Below are 19507 nucleotides of genomic sequence, written 5' to 3'. Positions count from 1 at the left end.
GCCAGCAGGCCAGTGCCCACCTCCCGGCACACCTGATATCATCGGCCAGTTTTAAGGGCTCTAAGGTTTGGGTTGTTTTTTGGTTTAGGGGCTACATAAACGGTGCTCAGGAATCACACCCCTGGCTGGTGGACTCAGGGGACCATACAGGGTGCCAGGGATGGAGCCCGAGTCAAGGGCGTGCAGGCAAATGCCCACCTGCGGCCAGCGCCCCGGCCCCCCAAGGTCAGTGCCCACCCACGGCAGCACCCCCCAGTCTCCACGTTTAACTTGCTGGGAAGGAAGTCAACGGGCAGGTGGGAAAACAGCCCCATCTGCCGTTCGTCCTTCCTGAGCTCACATGCGTGTGCCCTGCGTGGGGGGGGCCCAGGTTCCATCCCTGCCACCACAGGGGTGTGCTGAGCACAGAGCCAGGGGCAGCCCCTAGGCATTGCCCCCACCCAGAAACCTCAGGGGCGCCCACTGCTGAAAGTCAAACCATCAGCGGGATTCCACAGCCGCCTGGTCAGGCTGGAAACCTCCAGGGAGCAAGGAGCGGCCTCCAGGAGCGGACCGGGTCCTGAGCTTCCTCCCTGGTGGGAGCCCGAGGGACCAGGGAGGGGCGCAGGGAGGAGGTGTCCCGCAGGGTCTGTCTGGAAGGGGAGGAAGAAAGCACCTGCGCCCCTGATGAGTATTTACAGATTCCCTCTGACGCGCTCCCGGCCCTGCCCTGGATGTGGAGAGGAGAGGAGGGGCGGGGGGGGGGCCCAGCTGGCACCCAGGGCACCGTCCTGCCCGCTCCTGTCTGGGGGCGTGTCAGACACAGCAGCCTGGCCTCCGCCTCCGGGCTAGGCCAGGGGCACTGAGGGGCTGCCCAGTGCCAAGAGAGACTCCGGCCCCAAGCCCCCACCCCCGTCTGTCCCCCGGGGGGGCCTCTCCCTCGGGGTTGCTTCCCAGAGCCCCCCTACCAGCAGCAGCCTTGCCCACCCGAGGTGCAGAGGGAGACCCTGGGACCCAGATGCACAGGCAGACGGGCCGGCCCTGGACCCCCCCCAAGGGACCAAACGGCAGCCAAGTCAGGAAGTCTGCCAGCGCCCGGGGCCCCCCTGGGCTCCCTGAGGGCCCTACTCAGGGGGTCCCCACATCCGGCACGTGGGGAGCAGGGGTGACGCAGGCAGGCAGACCGGCTGGGATATGCGTGGACACTCACTGCTGCAGCCACTGCAGAGGCCAGGAGTCCCCTGGGGCTGCCTCAGCTCCAGAGCAGAGCCACTGACCAGGGCCAGCGGCCACAGCTGCCTGTGGGGGACAGTCAGCAACGGGGGTGGGAGGGAGCAGCCCACACCGCACAATTGGGCACCATGGTGCTGCCAGCCAAGAGAGAGGGCAGCACTGATGACACAACCAGTACAGCTCCCAGGGCCCAGGGCTGCGGGACAGACACGTGTACCTGCATCTGGAATGAGTCAGGGCTGGGGGACACTCACATGCACACACAGGCACACAGCACACACGGGTACACACAATACACGCAGGTACACACAGGCACATGTGGGCACACAGAGTACACACAGCACACACAGGTACACACAGCATACACAGGCACACATGGGTACATACAGTATACACAGCACACACGGGTACACATACTACACACAATACACACAGGCACATAGCACACATGGGTACACACAACACATGCAGGTACACACAGGCACACGTGGGCACACGGAGTACACACAGCACAGCACACACACAGGTACACACCGCATACACAGGCACACATGGGTACATACAGTATACACAGCACACACAGGCACACTCAGGCACACACGGGTACATAGAGTACACACAGCACACACGGGTACACAGACTACACACAATACACACAGGCACATAGCACACATGGGTACACACAACACATGCAGGTACACACAGGCACACGTGGGCACACAGAGTACACACAGCACAGCACAGCACACACACAGGTACACACAGCATCCACAGGCACACATGGGTACATACAGTATACACAGCACACACAGGCACACTCAGGCATACATGGGCACATAGAGTACACACAGCACCTGTGTAGCACACATGGGTACACAGACTACACACAATGCACACAGGCAGACAGCACACATGGGAACACACAACAGATGCAGATACACACAGGCACAGATGGGTACACATAGCATCCACAGGCACACATGGGTACATGCAGTATACACAGGTACACACAGCACACCTGGGTACAGAGTACACACAGTACACACAACACACACAGGCACACAGCACACACGGTTACACAGAGTCCACACAGCACACATGGGCACACCCAGGCACACATAGCACTCACGGCACACACGGGCACACACAGGTACACAGAATACACAGAGTACATACAGAGTACACACAGCACACACAGGCACACTCAGGCACAAACAGCACCCATGGCACACACAGGTACACCAAATACACACAGCACATACAGCATACACGGGTACACAGAGAACACACAGGCACACGCAGGCACACAGCACACACATGTACACAGAGTGCAGAGTACACACAGCACACAAGCCCGTCCCCTGGGGTCCCCAGGCTGGGGAGTGGGGCGGGGACACGGGCCGCTCTATTTCGGGATGTCCCCGGTGTGTCCCGGCAGGCGGCTGACGTCACGTCTCTGCCCGCGGGCCTGGCACGGTGACTCACCCGGCCGGCTGCCAGCCTGGGCGTCACAGAGGCCGGCCTGGCTGCACCGCAGGGCCCCGTTGGCCGGGAGCAGTCACGCAGTCACGTGCCGGCCCCGGGCCAACCAGTGGAGGGGGTGGGCGACAGCAGGGGTCTCTGACCTTCAGGCGCCTTTGGTAGGAGCCGCAGGAGGGGGGGTGGCCTCATGGGGGGTGTGGTGCACTGACCAGCAGGCGTGACATCAGGGGCTAGGCCCACAGGAGGAGGATGAGGCCCTTCCCGCCAGCGCGTGGCCAGGCCGTCGCTGGGGTTGCTCAGGACACCGGGATGGGTGCCCGGACACTCGAGGACTCGCTGACCCGTGTCCGGCCCAGGTGGAGGGACCCACGAGCCCCCTCTGCCGTCCGTTTCCAGGGGCCAGAGCACGGACTGTGCACAGACTCTGGGGCGGGGGCTGCACTCAGTGAGATGGGCCGCACCGTGCCCCCCACACCCCGCAGACCCGGGTCTGACCCGCGGTTTGACAAGTCACAAGGTCTCCAAGCACGCAGGGAGGAAAGTGTCCGAGCTGCCGTATTCCAGAGTAGGAGAAGCCGCGTACAAACCGTCTGACTCGAGTGAAGGGCCAACACAGGGAAGGGCCCAGGTCCCGAGTTACCAAACAGACGCGGACGAGGGCGCCCCAACCCTAAGTCAGAAGCACCACCTCTGGGTGCTGGTCCCGAGAGCAGGCAGAGGGCCAGAGCCACAGGACCCTTGCACGTGGCCGGCCTGGGTTCAATCCCCGGCACCCCATAGGCTCCCCACGAGCCCTGCTGGGAGGAAGCCAGCCCTGAGCACTGCCGGGTGGGGCCAGAGCTGGAAAGAGAATCTTGGAAGCCCTGTGTCCCCTGTGCGTGCCAGTGCCCACACACAGTGCCAAGCCCATGCCAGGAGACGGGGCCTGCGGGACACGGGGTGGCCCCGCCGGGCAGCTTCCTTCCCTGAGCTGCCCTGCTGGGCTCCGGGTGCCTTTCTGCCCCGTCAGGAGATTCCTAGCTCCCAGGGCCCCTCATCGGGGGCTGAGACGCAGCCCCTCCCCCAAGCACAGCTCTATGATGGGGGCAGGAGGGGGCATAGCCCAGGGAGCCCGGTCCAAACACATGCCACACCCGCTACCCCACGGGCAGCACCAGACACGCACCCACCTTCCTCGGAGGGTCACACATGTGCCTGCACCCAGCCCAGGGCGCTGGGCAGGTGACGGAGACCAGGAGGAAGTCACACACTGAGTTCCCTCGGTCACACACACGGCCACGGGGACACCAGGGCAGGGCAGGAGCAGCTCTCAGGACCACAGACAGCAGACAGGGAGGGGGTGAGTTTCCCGCCTGTGCCAGCTGTCACGGGAGGAAGAATAGGAACATGGAAACTGCCGGTGACCCTGGCCCAGTGGGTGTCTGGCCGCACCCCGCCTCCCTGGGGGCTCTGTGCTCTCGGTCAGGAAGGAAAGGCGAGGCTGTGGGCAGTGAGGGGAGTGTCCATCTGTCCCTCCCCCACCCCAGAGCCACAGAGGCATCAGCGCCCGGGCAGGTGGGGGCTGCTGGCCGGGAGGCTACATCTGTGCTCACGACCTGGCCTAGTTTGGAAGATGAATCAGCAGCTTCCTGGGGCCGCAGCCAGGCAGGTCCCGGCTGGGCCCCCTCCGCCGGCGCCCCTCCCCCCCATGACCCCCGTGCTGCGTGGCCCCCTCAGAGAGGTGGGCGCCGCCACTCGGCCTCCTCCCCCAGGCCAGTCGCCAGAGCGCAGAGGCCCTGCCACCTGGCATCACACAGTCACACGGGGCCCTGTGAGAGTGAGACAAAGGGCCGCAGCCCAGCAGGGAGCAACCGGCTTTTTTTGGCTTTTGTGCCTCTGGGCCACACCCAGCGATGCTCAGGGGTTCCTCCTGGCTCTGTGCTGGGAATCACCCCTGGTGGGTTGGGGGGACTCCACGGGGTGACAGGGATGGGACCCGGTGGGCCGCGTGCAAGGCCGATGTGCTCTGGCCGCTGTGCTCTGGCCCCAGACACGGGCTTTCTCTGTGGGCTGCCACCTCCCTGGTCCCTGAGCGTGCTCAGCCGTGTTCACACGCCACGTGTGCACTGACCAGCCGACGGGAGGCAATGTGGGGTCAGGCCCGCTCACGGGGGCGCAGACCTGAGCAGCACCAGGCCGGCCAAGCGCTGGCCCTGCCCGAACCCTGAGCACTGCACGCAGCACTGCCGCCTCATGCCGTGTGCCGGCCCTGACGCTGTCTGCCCATCTGCCCCAGCAGACCCCACCCACAGTGCCCAGGTGCGCCCGGGGCCCCAGGGGCAGCGGTGAGGCCCCAGGAGGGGCCCTGGGCCACAGCCCCCACCCCAGGGACAGCGCCTCTGGCCGGGCCTCCCACTGTGTGGGAGGGGACGCAGAGGGCCCTGGGCCTGGGGTACTCAGGAAAGGTCGGCCCCGGCCCCGCCTCCAACTTCCACAAGCCCCAGTCAGAGGGGGCCTGCAAGGAGACCCCCGCCCGCACCCTGAGTCTGGTCTGGTGTCTGGTGGAGCGTGGGCGGTCACTAATCCAGGGGACTCCCCGCTGCCCCCAGGCTCTGTCCAAGGTCAAGTCAGGAAGAGAAGGGGAAAGGAAGAGCCAATTCACCAAACCGGGCTAATCCCCCAAACCCTCTCCAGCCGCTAATCCCATTAGCTCAGCTTTCCCCGGGACAAAGCCTCAGCGGAGGCCACTGGCCAGCACTGCCTCAGGCAGGGACCACCGGCCATGCCTGCCCCCCACTGTCCAGGGCTTAGGGTCCTGGGGCACGGGGAGTCTGGGTTCCAGCCCCTCCCTGTCCTCTTTCCTTTGGGATCTCCGCCCTGGACCCCTTCTCCAAACCCTCACTCATGCCAGCAGCATTCCAGAGCATGTGCCCCACTGTCTCTGCATGGCCACGCCCGCCGTGTTAAAACACCCACCCCTCCCTTCTTCATGACTGCCCTTCTCTGGCCTGACACACTTCAAGCTGCACCAAGTCCTCATCCTGGAATGACTCAAGGTCTCCCGCTGCAGTGACCTCATACATTCACAGGGAGTGATGTCATACACTCACAGCCAGTGACATCATACACTCACAGCCAGTGACGGCAGACACTCACACTTACAGGCAGTGACCTCAGACACTCACAGGCAGTGACATCATACACTCACAGGCAGTGACGTCATACACTCACAGGCAGTGACATTATAACTCAGGCATTCTCGCCAAGTGAGGAAGGCGTCACAGCTGGCCGCAGACCCCAGGTGAGAGCACACACGGGGATCCCTAAAACCTCAGTGCAAGGCCAGTTCCTGGGTCCTGCCCCTCCAGGGTGTGGCCAAAGCTGGGCACGGAGCTGAGCTGAGAACACAGAAGCACGGCATGGAGACAAGCAGAACATGATTTAGAACAAGAAAATTGAGGGCCGTTTGCAAAAAGAAATAAAGCCCCATGTAGAGTTTCCTGTGGGCACCCCCGACTGCCCAGGGCCACCCCGCGTGGGCGGGGCAGGAGGGGAACTCTGCTGGACGCAGGAAAGGACTCGGGCCTCTGGGAGACATAACTGCTTCTCCCCACCTCAAGAAGACGCATCTAGGGGCCGCCAGGTTGGAAACAGCCGCCACAGGGGACCAGGAAACGAGGTGGGAACCGCGCACAGCAGCTCAAGCTGCAGACCACCTCCCCACAGCATGCAGGCACACACGTGCACACAGACACACCATGCCGGCACGCGCAAGCATGCATGCACATAGGCATACACAGGCACGCACACACATGCACACGCACGCATGCACACACATGCACATGCACGCAAGCATGCACAGGCGCGCACACACACACGAACACACATGCATACACACGTGCATGCTACCCCGCAAACAGCTGGGCAGCAGCGGGGCTGGGCGCTCCATCCAGCCAGCACAGGCCTGGGTGTGGGACAGGCGGGGAGGGGCGCTGGATGGAGCGAGGGAGCTCAGGGCTGGGGTCCCCACTGCCCCTCCTGATGCTGAGAACGGAGCGGGGCTGGTCCTAGCTAAACCCCGAGCTCCCCGTTCCAACCTCCTCCCGGGCCACCCTAAAGGTCCCGATTAGGGTTGGAGTCCCACCAGGAGAGCCACCCAATCAGCACTGAGCTCTGGCGGCGCCGTCCAACCAGGGCTGAGCCCTCACCGGAGCCGTCCAATCAGGGCTGAGCCCTCACCGGAGCGATCCAATCAGGGTTGAGTCCTCACCGGAACCATCCAATCAGGATTGAGTCCCCACTGGTGAGATGGGTCCATCCAATCGGGGCTGAGCCCTCACCGGAACTGTCCAATCAATGCTGAGCCCTCCCCAGAACCGTCCAATCAGGGCTGAGCCCTCACCGGAACCGTCCAATCAGGCTGAGTTCTCACCGGAACCGTCCAATCGGGGCTGAGCCCTCACCGGAATTGTCCAATCAATGCTGAGCCCTCCCCAGAACCGTCCAATCAGGGCTGAGCCCTCACCGGAACCGTCCAATCAGGGCTGAGTTCTCACCGGAACCGTCCAATCGGGGCTGAGCCCTCACCGGAACTGTCCAATCAATGCTGAGCCCTCACCGGAACCGTCCAATCAGGGCTGAGCCCTCACCGGAACCGTCCAATCAGGGCTGAGTTCTCACCGGGACCGTCCAATCAGGGCTGAGCCCTCACCGGAACCGTCCAATCGGGGCTGAGCCCTCACCGGAACTGTCCAATCAATGCTGAGCCCTCACCGGAACCGTCCAATCAGGGCTGAGCCCTCACCGGAACCGTCCAATCAGGGCTGAGTTCTCACCGGGACCGTCCAATCAGGGCTGAGTCCCCGCCGCTCGGAAGGTTGTCCCGGAGCCCCCACGCAGGCCTGGCTGCGGACCGCCCCCTCTACCTTGCTGTCCACTGAAGCTGCCCTGGGGCCTCCCGCCCCTCACAGCCATCCGCATCTCTGCTGCCTGCTAGCCACCGGTCAGGGAGGAGGTGCTGACCCCAAAGGGAAAATCTGAGAAGCCCCAAAACCCCAGAATGACGTCCCCCGGGTACCTGCTATTGGATGCGCCACCTGTGGCCTCCCACCCGCGAGCTGCGAGGCTCCCTCCGCGGGCGGGGGCGTGGGACCCCCGTCTCGTTAGGGACGTCTGTTCCCAAACAGCCAGAGGCGCTGCCCCCTGAGTGAGAAGATGCAGCCTCCCCTCCCCGCAGGCGTGGGGACCCCAGAGGGAGGCTGGCAGGGTCTGGAGAAAGGGCTGCGCTCGGGAGAGAGGGAGTCTGGGGACTCTCAGGACAGGAACCCCCACCCTCAAACCCCAGCTCACCCGCCCCAACGCAGACTCCCCTATCATCTCTCACACACACACACGCACACACATGCACACACATGCACACCCATCATACACACCATCATATCCCCACCACCATACACTCCCACCCCATCACGTGCCCCCCAGGGAAACAGGCACGTGATGGGGTGGGGGTCTGGTTTGCAGAACGTTCTGCAAACCAAACTACACACTGACAGCTGTGTGTCCTGTCCCCAACTCGGTGGGGTGGAGGGTCTCGTGCCCTGCGGTGGGGGACAGTTCCCGAGAACCTCCCTGGGTGGGTGGATCAGAGGGAGCGGGGCGCAGAGAAGAACCTGCAAGGGCGCTTGTTCCTTCCCCAGAGAGGGGAAATTGGCTTGCACACGCCCACACAGCTGCCCCTGGCTCCACCTCTCCCATGGGCCTGGCGGTGGGGGTACCCGTGTCCAGGGTGCAGAGGAGCGGGGCAGGAGGGACTTTATGCACGTTTGTCAACTCAAGGGTGTGCGAGAAAGCTCGCTGCCCCTAGAGGGCTGCAGGAGGGACAGGCGGTCAGGGGAGAAGCAACTGAGGCCCAAGGCACTGGGGCCTATGGTGTCCCGTCCTGAAATCCACAGCCTCGGGCCCAGCTGCCAGCTTTCATGGTCAGGCTCCCACAGGAAGCACAGCAGAAACCCTGCGGTCAGCACAGGTAGGTCAGCACGATCTTGGGCACTGAGGGTGTGATGGGGAGGGGCTGAGGGAGGGTGTCAGCAGGGGCAGGATGCTCCCTCGGAGGTGGGGGCTCAGGAGGGAAGAAACGTTCCAGCAATGTTCTGCAAACCAGACACCCTCATGTCAGGGCTCGGGACCGTGAGAGGGATGCAGGCTGCATCCCAGAAGAGCAAGCTCGAGCTTCTTGCCTCCTGAGGACCACGTCTGACGGCCTCCGGGCTGGCCCAGGTCCCCTCAGCCATACCCAGCACCCTGAGAGCCAGGCCTGGGACACACGTCTTCATGGGCCCCCGGCCCTGCATGCTGGGGGGCAGCACCCAGGGGTGGGCTTTCAGGTCACACCCCCACATGCCCTCCACTCATCCTAATGAATGTCTACATCACTCCCTGCAGCTGAGTGTCTGACAGGGGCGTGGGGGGTGTGCAGGGCACCCTGACCTGGTCACAAGACGAGTCTCCGTTCTGCTGGGGAGAGTCATGCACCCCAGATGGCTGCCCAGCCCTGGGCCCAGGGCGCAGGGCTCAGAGCATGGGGGGCTGTGGAGGGCCGTGGGGGGTGGAACGCAGGCCCGTGGCCCCTGCCCACGCTGGCCGTCAGGGCTGGGGTTGGGATGGATGGGTCTGGAAGACTCCAGGTCAGGGGCACGCAAGAAAAGGCCCCAGCGGCTCTGGTCACCCCAGACCAGTGACTGGCCCTCGGCAGTCCCCAGCCCAGGGGCAGGGGGCCGTGAGCTCCGGACACCCTCTGCTCTCGGCACAGGAGAAAGACACAGGCAGGAAGGAGGATGCAGGGAGGGGCGGGTGCACAGGCCACAGCCCTGCAGGGTTCTCACACCCGTTTCTCTGCCCGGCTCCACGCTGAACCCCTGGGAGGCTCCATAAGGTTCCAACCAGGGTGCAGGCCCCCAAAGTGAGCGGCACAGTGTAGTTCCCCTGGAAGCCAGCAGAGGGTGCGCCCGCCACACCCGTGCCTGGTGGGGTCCGCATGGGCTCTGATCTGCAGCCCTTTGAGAGGCTGCAGGCACCCAGCCCTGGGGCCCCCTGCCCTGCACCCCTGTAGCTGGGCCCCCCTGCGAGCTGTTCCTCTCTAGAGGCCCCACACCAGGGCTGTGGCTTTGGGGAGAAGGGTCTGCGCCCACCACAGCCCCCCTGGAAACAGCCTGCAGGACCTTCGCCGAGGACGCTGAGACATGCGATCATTAGACAGTTTGTTAATAAGATGCCTGGTGGTCAACAGTGCTTGTGAGACAGTGCAGAAGGGGGAAGGGGGCCTCGGGCACAGGGGGGAGGTGGCCTCAGGCACGCGGGGGGGTGGGGGGATGCACAGTGCAGGCCAGGCCTAGACGCATCTTCTTGTGGACAAACCCAAGCAACCGTCACTTTGGGGGCTGGCGCCAGCCCAGACGCCTTCTTGGTCCCCAGGGGTGTGTGTGGAGGGGCCAGGGGTGGGGAGATCCACCCCCAGAGCCCATACTGGGCACACGCCCAACCACATGATGCCCAGGGCTCTGCCCAGGGCCCAGCACCAGGCTGCCACCTGCTCAACCCCCAGGGCGGCTCCGCTGGGCCCCACCCCGCCTGGGGCACAGCAGTGAATGCCCATGGCAGCCCAGGGGCCCCAGTCTCCGCCAGAGGAGCACAGAATCTAGAGACGACTGGCTCCGGGTCACTGAGCTCTGCCTGGGCCCATTGGCCGCCTACCCTCTGAGTGGACCCGCACTGGCCAGTTCCTCATCTCTGAGGTCAGCTCCTGCTCTGTGTGCAGCCGAGACCAGGATCCAGCGGTCGCCCAACTGGGAGACGCCCCTGGGCCCTGGCGGCAGCTGCGGATGGCAGGCCCAGCCCCATCAGCACGGCCAGTGAAGGCAGGACACCGGGAGACGGGACAGCAGGCAGGGTCAGGCTGAGAAGGGCAGCAGGGACTGGACAGGGAAGTGACAGCAGATGCCCGGCTCAAGATGCCCAGAGAGCGTCGGCACAGAGGAGGGGCTGGCCTTGCATGCAGCCCACCTGGCTCTGCCCAGGGCCCCAGAGGGTCCCTGGAGCACTGCCAAGATGATCCCTGAGCACAGAGCCTGAAGTAAGCCCCGTGCACTGCCAGGGTGGTCCAAAACCCGAAACAAAAACTGAAAGAACTTCACCCCAAGCCTCTGACGGCTCCTTCTGAGGCTCTGCTAAGACCGTGCTGCATGCACACTTGCCTGAAGAGCCACACCAAGAAGACAGAGACACGAGCAGAGGGAGACCCGCCGGAGAATCACAAACCAAGCGGCCGTGGTGCAGGAGCCTTTTCTCCTGAGGACAGCCCGGCGGCAAACAACCAAGCCCAGACTGTCCGGGTGGGTCAGAACCAAGCTCAGTGAGCCAAGGACACAGGGGCAGAGGCCAGACCCGGGCATGGACACCCCCGATGGGCAGGCCGGCCGCACGAGAGCCAGGCTGACGGACCACTGTAAACACCTGTGTCCTGCGCCAGACACTGAGTGTAAGGGACAAACACCAACGGGACATAGATAGACATGGCAGCGGCAGCGCTGACCAGGCCGGCTCTCGGGGACAGAGGGTCGCAGGCCAGTGCTGAGCTGGCTGGAAGCTCCGAGACCTCCTCTGAGCTCCAATGCAAACCCCCTCGCCCCCGTGGGAGAAACCCGGGACGTGGGCAGGTCTGTGGGGGTCGCACGGCGACCAGCCCAGGGTTCCTGGAAGCCAGACAGAGTGAGGGGCCGGGGATGGGGGCGGGGGTGGGGTTCTGGGTGCCCGCCTGGAGAAAGGAGCGGCAGGGCTGCTGGCCTCGGTCAGTGTCATTCATTTCTTCTTTCCTTCAGCACCAGGTGAGCTCGGGCCTGACTACCTCTTCCCGCGGGGTTTCCTAGGAGCCTGGGCACGGGGGCTGGACAGAGCCAGAGGCGTCTGAGAACATGGGCATGGGGGGGGGGACTCGACACACCCCCTGGCCAGGCAGGGATGAGAGGGTGGATGCCAGGTGCCCCTTGGGCCACATCAGGGCCTCCAGGCCTCATCCATGATGCTGGGACCCTCAGGCAAGCCCCTGACCCCTGCACCATCTCTGCGGACCCTCACTCCCTGCTTGGCGGCAGCATGTCCCCACACCATGCCGTCCTGGAAGTGACCTGCCAAAGGAGACACAGGTGCTCACATACACGCCTCTGCACCCAGAACACACATGGGCACACAGGCGGTCAGCCCTGGAAGACTCGCAGCCACAGGACCATGGCCACAGGGAAGACACACACCCGCGGAGCCACAGAGTGGACACGCTCCCACGGGGCCACGGCCACAGGGTAGACATGCAGGAGATGGAATTGGCCCCTGGACTCCAGGCAATGTAGACGCAGACAGCACGCAGTACACGGACCCTGGAAGGCCGAGTCCACCCAGAGACCCCAGGTCCGAGCCAGGCGAGAGCCAGACGGCCAGCCTCCCCCACTGACCCAGGCCCCTCCCACAACAGCCCCACCAGGAGCAGGGGCCTGGGGTCCATGGGCACAGTGCTGGCAGGGATGGGGGCACCCACGCCCAGCCCAGCCCGCCAGCACTCAGCGAAGGGGTAGGGGGGAGGCTGGCTCAGGTGCGGCTGGCCTCTGCTTGGGGCCTGGCCTGTGTCCAGGGGGAGCCCCCACCCCAGCACATGCAACCAGAGTAAACTGACTCAGCCCGAGGGCGCCCCAGCATGGCCGCTGCTCCCCCCCCCCCCCCCCCCCCCCGCCTGCCCCCTTCCTCCCTCAGGCAGCCGCGGGAATTAGCGCCGATATTAAAACTGTCATGTGCTGAGTCATGAATGTTTCAGGAGCTCATCCCACCGCGCCCCAGGCAGCCGCTCGCGCCCCTCCTCCTCCGGAGATGAGGCCAGGTGTGGGGAGGCTCCCGGGGCCGCGTCTGAGGGCCACAGGCCGGGACCCACCCGCACACGCGGGAACATCACACGCTGACACACTGGTCTGGAACTGCGTGTGGAATCACACGTCTGATGGTCTGAATTGAGCGTCAGGACCGAGTGTGGGCAAGTCGCATCGACGTCCCCGTCTGAGAGGAGCCGTGCAGGGAAGCCTGCAGCCGAGAGTCTGGGGAGGACGGCTGAGCACTGAGCACGGGAGTCCACATGCTGGAGAGTCACCTTCCTCACCCACCCAGGACCAACACTGAATCTCCCGAGAATCCCGACTGCAGAGAGCCCTGAGCGGGGAGAGCAGAGGGAGGAGCATGGACCGCGGGTGTGTGTGTGTGTGTGTGTGTGTGTGTGTGTGTGTGTATGTGTGCGTGTGTCTCCGTGTCTGAGTGTCTGTGTCTCTGTGACTGTGTGTGTGACTGTCTATGTATGTGCCTATGTGTCTATATCTTGTGACTGTTTTTGTGTGTCTGACAGTGTGTTTGTGTGTGTGTGACTATGTGTAGTTCTCTGTGTGTGTCTGTGTGACTGTGTATATCTCTGTGTGTCTGACTCTCTGCGACTGTCTTTGTGTTTGTGTGATTATGTCTATGTGTGTCTATGTGTATCTGTGTGTGTGACTCTGTGACTGTGTCTCTGTGTGACTGTGTCTGTGACTGTGTCTTTGTGTGTGTCTGTGTGACTGTGTATCTCTGGGTGTCTGCAGGTGTGACTCTGTGACTGTGTGTCTGTGTGACTGTGTGTGTATGTGTACACGTGTCTGCGTGTGGCGCAGGGCCTCACCGGTGACTCCTGGCATTTTGGTCTGCCTCCCCGAGGCGGGTCTCCTGCTGGACCTCCAGGGCTCTGCGCTGCCCCCACCGGGTCTCAGGGGGGGTCCTGCATCCATGCCGCTTCCCCAAAGGGCGGAGGGGCCCTGGGCTCTGTCTCTGCCACAGCCCGATCACCTGCTCCGAGCTGAGCCCCGGCACGCGGGAGACGCGCCGTGGTGATTGATCCATCGAAGAGCAAACACCGGCCGCTGCTTCAGTGGAAAACTCCCGGCTCTGTGGAAAATCCCACACACGCAGCCTGGACGCGGCAGCCGCGCCAGAACTGCCGCCACTGGCCGGGGCTCTCGCCACCCGCAACAAAGGGGCCGGGGCCAGCGCCGCCCACCCAGCGGCCATGCAGGGGGCCGCCCCTCCCTGTCGCACAGGCCTGGGACGCGTGCCCAGGGCAGGCGAGGCCTCTCTGCAGCGAGGGAGGACGGGAGGGGCGCAGTCTGGGGTGGCCCTGTGGGGAGCCCAACACACATGAACACGTATCACTGTGTGGACGTACACACATCTACACGCGTTCCAAAGGCACACAATGTGAGCACTGCAGGTGTGGACTGTGCTGTACAAATGTCACATGCACGCACATACCTACACGTGTGCACAATGAGGCGTGAGCACAGCGGGTATGGAGTAGGTGCTGTGTAAACATGTCACATGTGTGCACACACATCCACACGTGTGCACAATGAGACACATGAGCACTGCAGGTTTGGACTATGCTGTGTAAACATATCACATGTATGCACACACATCTACATGTGTGCACATGAGACACATGTAAGCACTGTGGGTGCGGAGTAGGTGCTGTGTAAACAGGTCACATGTGTGCACACACATCTACACATGTGTACAATGAGACACGTGAGTACTGCGGGTTTGGACTTGCTGCATAAACACATCATATGCATGTACGCCTGTGATGCACAAACATGTAAGCACACGTGTGTCTGTGTCTCCGTCGCAGGCCCTGCCTGAGCACACACGTTGGCACGCCCTGGTGGGCCCTGAGCACAGACCCACCTGGCCCCTCTCTGGCCACACGGCCTCGCCTCTCTGGGGTGCGACTCCGGCCCCCCGTACACACTGCAGCACACAGGCGTCCCGTGGCCCAGCCCCCAGCTGGAGCAGACAGCACAGGGACCCCGCCTGGCCCAGCCACGGCACCCAGTCCCTCCTGCCATGAGCAGGGGGACACTCACCCCCATGCTGTGGGGCTCCTGAAGACCACTACACAGGCTGGGCTTGAGGTGGGGTCCCCGGCCACACCCACCTCCCCAGGAGAGAGGCTGGGGAAGGGGGGCCCAGAGGCCTGGAGGGGCCACAAGGGGCTCAGGGCAGGGGACACTTTGAGGCAAAAGGCCCCGGCAGCAGGTCCCCACACTGCGCCCCAAACTGCGCCCTCCCACCTCTGCCCATGACACCCCCAGAGGGACACGGAGCCGGGTTCACGGGAGGCAGTCCAGAACACGGCATGTCCAGCGGCTCAGCCTCAAGTCCATCTTCCGCCCTGACTGGGCAGGTACCTGTCCGTGGCACCATCCCGTCCCCACGCTCCCAGCATGGCAGGGCATGGTGCGAGCAGAGAGCAGAGGCAGGACCAGCTGCAGCGGGCGCAGCCCCCACGCGTGACCCGTGAGCACCCGTCATGACAGGGTAGTGTCCTCCCCAGGGCCGTGGCCATTCACGGCCACTGCCTGTCCTGGGGCGTGTGGCCACACCAAGGAGGCGGCAGTGCTGGGCGGGTCCTGCCCGTCCCCTGAAGGCTCGCTCAGCGTCCCTCCGCGCTCTGTCCGCACGATGCCCCATGGGTCTGAGGCAGGGCCAGGGTGGAACCCAGGTCACAGGAAAAACAGCGCCGTCCGGGGGCAGATGTCCACAGGGGGGCCCAGCTCCACCCACAGGCCCACCCAGCAGCTGGGCCCCATGCGGTCGCAGTCTCGGCGCACACCTCTGGGGACGCCTGTCCTGCCCAAGGCCACAGCATCAGCCATGCGCTGAGTCCCCGAGGACATCAGGAGAGGGCAGAGGGGGACGCCCCATAGGCACGTGTCACACACACACGCACACGCCACACCCATGCACATGTGCGGACATGATATGGAATGTGTGCACACACAGAGACACGCCAGTGTGGACAAGACGCACGCCAGCATGCCCCACACAAATGCACTCGACACACATGTCCGTGTGTGCTCACGTACTTACACACGTGCATATTCACATGCACGCTCTCACATGCACGTGTGTGCAAGCGTCTATTTCGTGCATGCTCACATGCAAACATCAACATGCATGTTCACATGCGCACACATACATGGAGCCTTATGCACACTCACGTACACGCACCTACAAGCACACACCTGCACAGGCGCGCGCGCACACACGCACACACACACACACACGTGGGTTCTACCAAGGCCCCACGCTGCCTGGCAGGCCTGGAAGGAGGCGGTGCCCAGCCGGCTGGCCCTAGCATCGGCTGACGGCCAGGGAGCAGCGGGGGCAGCAAGCAGCTGACCCGGTGCAGTGGGGAGGGGACGTTCCGTTTGTTCATGTCAAGGAATTTCCGAGGGGCCGAGGGACTTCCTCCTGAAGAGGGGCGGCAGGCCGGGGGTGGGGGTCTGCAAGCTCAGCCCATCACGGCCCTTAAGAAGGGATGAGGCGCAGATCTCCCATCCCCGTACGCTTGGGGAGCTGCCTCTGGGGGTCCCGGCTGGGAAGGAGATCAACCTACCCACCCCAGGCAAGCGCGTGACAGCCAAGCGGGAACGGCCCCCAGAGTCTTTCCAGAAGGAATCACCGGGAACAGGCCTCGTGACTCTGGATACGCTGCCTGTTCCCCGCGTCTCGGCTAAAACGGGCTCTGCCCTTTCGGGGATCTGAGCTGGGGACGCAGAGGAGCAGGACAGGGCGGGTCCCAGGGGCCCCGGGCAGTGCCAAGCCGCCACTCAGCTCCCGAACTGCGCGTGGCCAGGCCTCGTGGGGAGATGGCACCAGTCGCCCTGGAAGCAGTGGGGGTGCGGCCGGCTCCAGCCTGCAGTCTGGGCGCCACGGCTCACGGCACGAGTCACAGCACTCTGCCCCCCAACCCCTGGCTGGCCCGAGTCTGGGGCCAGTACAAGCTCTTCACTGAAGCTTCAGCGTCTCTGGGTGAAACGCAGGCGCCCACCAGAGCCCCGAGCTCCTACGGCCACACGGAGGGGCTGAGTCCATGAGAGACCACGCGGCTGCGTGTCCAACAGCACATGCCAGGCTGCGGGCAGGGGCACCTGAGCCATGGGCACCCCTGGGCCTCAGAGACCAGCCAGAACACAGTAGGCCCGTGTCCCCCCCATCCCCACGGGCAGCCTGTGTCCCCCTCCCCTATCGGGTTGCATCCGTTGGGGTCGGGGTCTGGCGTGGGGTAGGCCCCAGTCCTGGGCATCAGCTGAGCACAGAGTGCAGGGTGGGGTGGTCAGCTGCGGGGTCCAACAGGGGGCAGTCAGTCGTCCAGCCCACAGCAGTGGACACAGATGTCCCCACTGCCTGTGCTTTCACAACATGCCCAGACGCTCCCGGTCGGGACCCCCAGGAACAGCCCTGGGCCAGCCTCTGCGAGGACACAGGGGAGGGCCCGGCCGACCCTGGCCCCCGGCGCTGGACACTGGGTACGGCGGTCCCAGCCCGGCCCAGCCCAGCGGCGAGATCAAAGCGGATGGAAGGAGGGGTGCCCGGCCCTGCCCGGGCGTGAGAACCCAGAGCCACGGCAGCTGTGTCTGGGCTGCATTGTCCGCCCCGACCATCAATCACGGCCCCACGGAAGGACAAAGGCGGCGGCCGGGGGGGGACCCCGACTCCGCCTGGTGCAGTCTGGCCTTGCCATCCGTCTTCCGCTGACAGGGCGAGTCCCCTGGGATGGCCCAGGGGAGCAGAGCGCACATGAATATTCAGGGTCCTGCAGGGAGCCGGGACGGGGGGCACAGGCCGTCCCGCCTCCTGCACCCTGAGCATTACCCGACTGACTGTCCCCCTGTCCACCTACACTGTGCCCAGCCCTTGCACCCGCTCTCTGCCCGCAGCCGGGACACGGGCCTGATGGGGAGGGATGGCGTGCCGTGCCCGTGTGACCTGGCCGGCCCAAGGTCTCATGCCTAAGGCTGTTACCATGTACGGGGGGCTGGGTTTGCCCTACCAGAGCAACAGAGGACACGGGCCCCTCTACCTATGCCCGCTCCCCACCGGAGGCCGCGACCCCCCCTGGGAGCCCAGTGTCCACGGCAGTGGGAGGCCTGGAGCAGCGCCCGGCACAGGAGGGCAGACACAGGGGGCTGAGACCCCCAGCCATGCAAGCAGGATGAGCTGGTCAGCACTGACCCGGGAGCCGGGCGGCCGGGCTGCCCCTCCCGCTGCCCTGTCCAGCCCCAACCGCCCGGTAGCAGAGCGGGTGCGGGCACTGGGTGGGGGCCCAGAGCCCGGCGGGGTGCCGCTGCTGGCGTGACGTCGGCCGCCTCTGCGCAGGCTCCGCCATCCATCACGCCGCCCGCCCGCCCGCAGCTTGGCGCTGGCGCCGCCCACAGCCCCCCGGGCCCCAGGTCTGCCCCCATCAGCCGGGACAGACGCGACCCAGCCCCCGCACCCCGAGACCCCCATCCCTGCCTCAGGGGAGCTGAGCCTGAGAGCGGCCACAGTGCGGGGCCGAGGGGGCTGGGGCGGGCAGAGGGGCAGGGACGTGGGGGCCGGGGCAGGTTCTGGCCTCCCCGGGCTCACCCAGCTGGTGGCCAGGGGCCTCTCTGGGCTCCCCACCCGCACGAGCCACTGTCCCCTGCAGACACACACTCGGGCCATGGCCCAGCTGCTGTCCTGCACCTCTGGGCCCTGCCATGCTCACAGCCCGAGGCCACGGCCCTGGGGGCAGCAGGAAGAGTCTCAGAGTCGTGGCCATAGGACAGGGCTCCTGGGTCTGTCTCCCACGGGGGCACATCCTGCTCCTTGGGGAGTGGCCATGCACTGGGGGCCATGCCAGAGCATGGGGAAGGCCTGTGGGCTTCCTGGAGGAGGAGTGGTGAGGAGGCGGGGCCTACAGGGGCTCCCCCTGAGACTGGACCGGCCCCGCAGCCCCTCCCATCACCGGGGCTGCAGCAGGCCCAGGAGGGCTGGAGGGAGACATGACAGGGACCCCAGAGTCTCCGGTCAGCACACACAGGAGCTGGTGTCACCCGCACCTGGTGCCTGGAACCCACCGCGGCCCGGAACCCGGCACAGGGATGGCAGGGCTGAGGCAGAAGGGCTGCTCACCCCAACGGCCAGGGCAGAACTGGCACCTTGTACCCCAGAGCCACGGCAGACACGGCAGCACCAGCATGTGGGCATCGGAAGGGACACAAGGAGCTGGGCCCAGGACAGAGCCGGGCCCAGGACGAATGGATGGAGCTGGGTCCAGGACAGACGGACGTACAGAGATGGGCCCAGGACAGACAGAAGGAGCCAGGCCCAGGACAGACAGATGAAAGGAGCTGAGCCCAGGACAGATGGACGGAGCCGGGCCCAGAACAGACAGATGAATGGAGCTGAGCCCAGGACAGACAGATGGACGGAGCTGAGCCCAGGACAGATGGACAGAGCTGAGCCCAGGACAGACGGACAGAGACAGATCTGAGTCCAGGACAGACAGACGGAGTCGAGCCCAGGACAGACAGACGGAGTCGAGCCCAGGACAGACAGACGGAGCCAGCCCCAGGACAAACGGACAGAACTGAGCCCAGGACAGACGGATGGATGGAGCTTGGCCCAGGACAGACGGACAGAGCTGAGCCCAGGACAGACAGACGAAGCTGAACCCAGGACAGACGGACAGACAGATCCGAGCCCAGGATCAACGGACGGGCAGAGCTGCGGCCGAGGAGTGCGGTGCGGGCGCATGTGCTGCAGCTCTCGCGGGGCCCAGGGCGAGCGGCACGCGCCTTCCGAGCCCACAGCAGCCAGAGGGACGGACGCCTGCCAGGTCCACGTGTGCCGCGGCCTCGTCCCGTGGGAACCTGTGACAGGCCTGCATGGTCATTCGAGTGACGAACTTCTTGGT

Source organism: Sorex fumeus, unplaced genomic scaffold (genome assembly GCF_029834395.1).
Source record: "Sorex fumeus unplaced genomic scaffold, SorFum_2.1 ptg000017l, whole genome shotgun sequence".
NCBI classification, from domain to species: Eukaryota; Metazoa; Chordata; class Mammalia; order Eulipotyphla; family Soricidae; genus Sorex; species Sorex fumeus.
Note: the sequence above shows the minus strand (reverse complement) of the source record.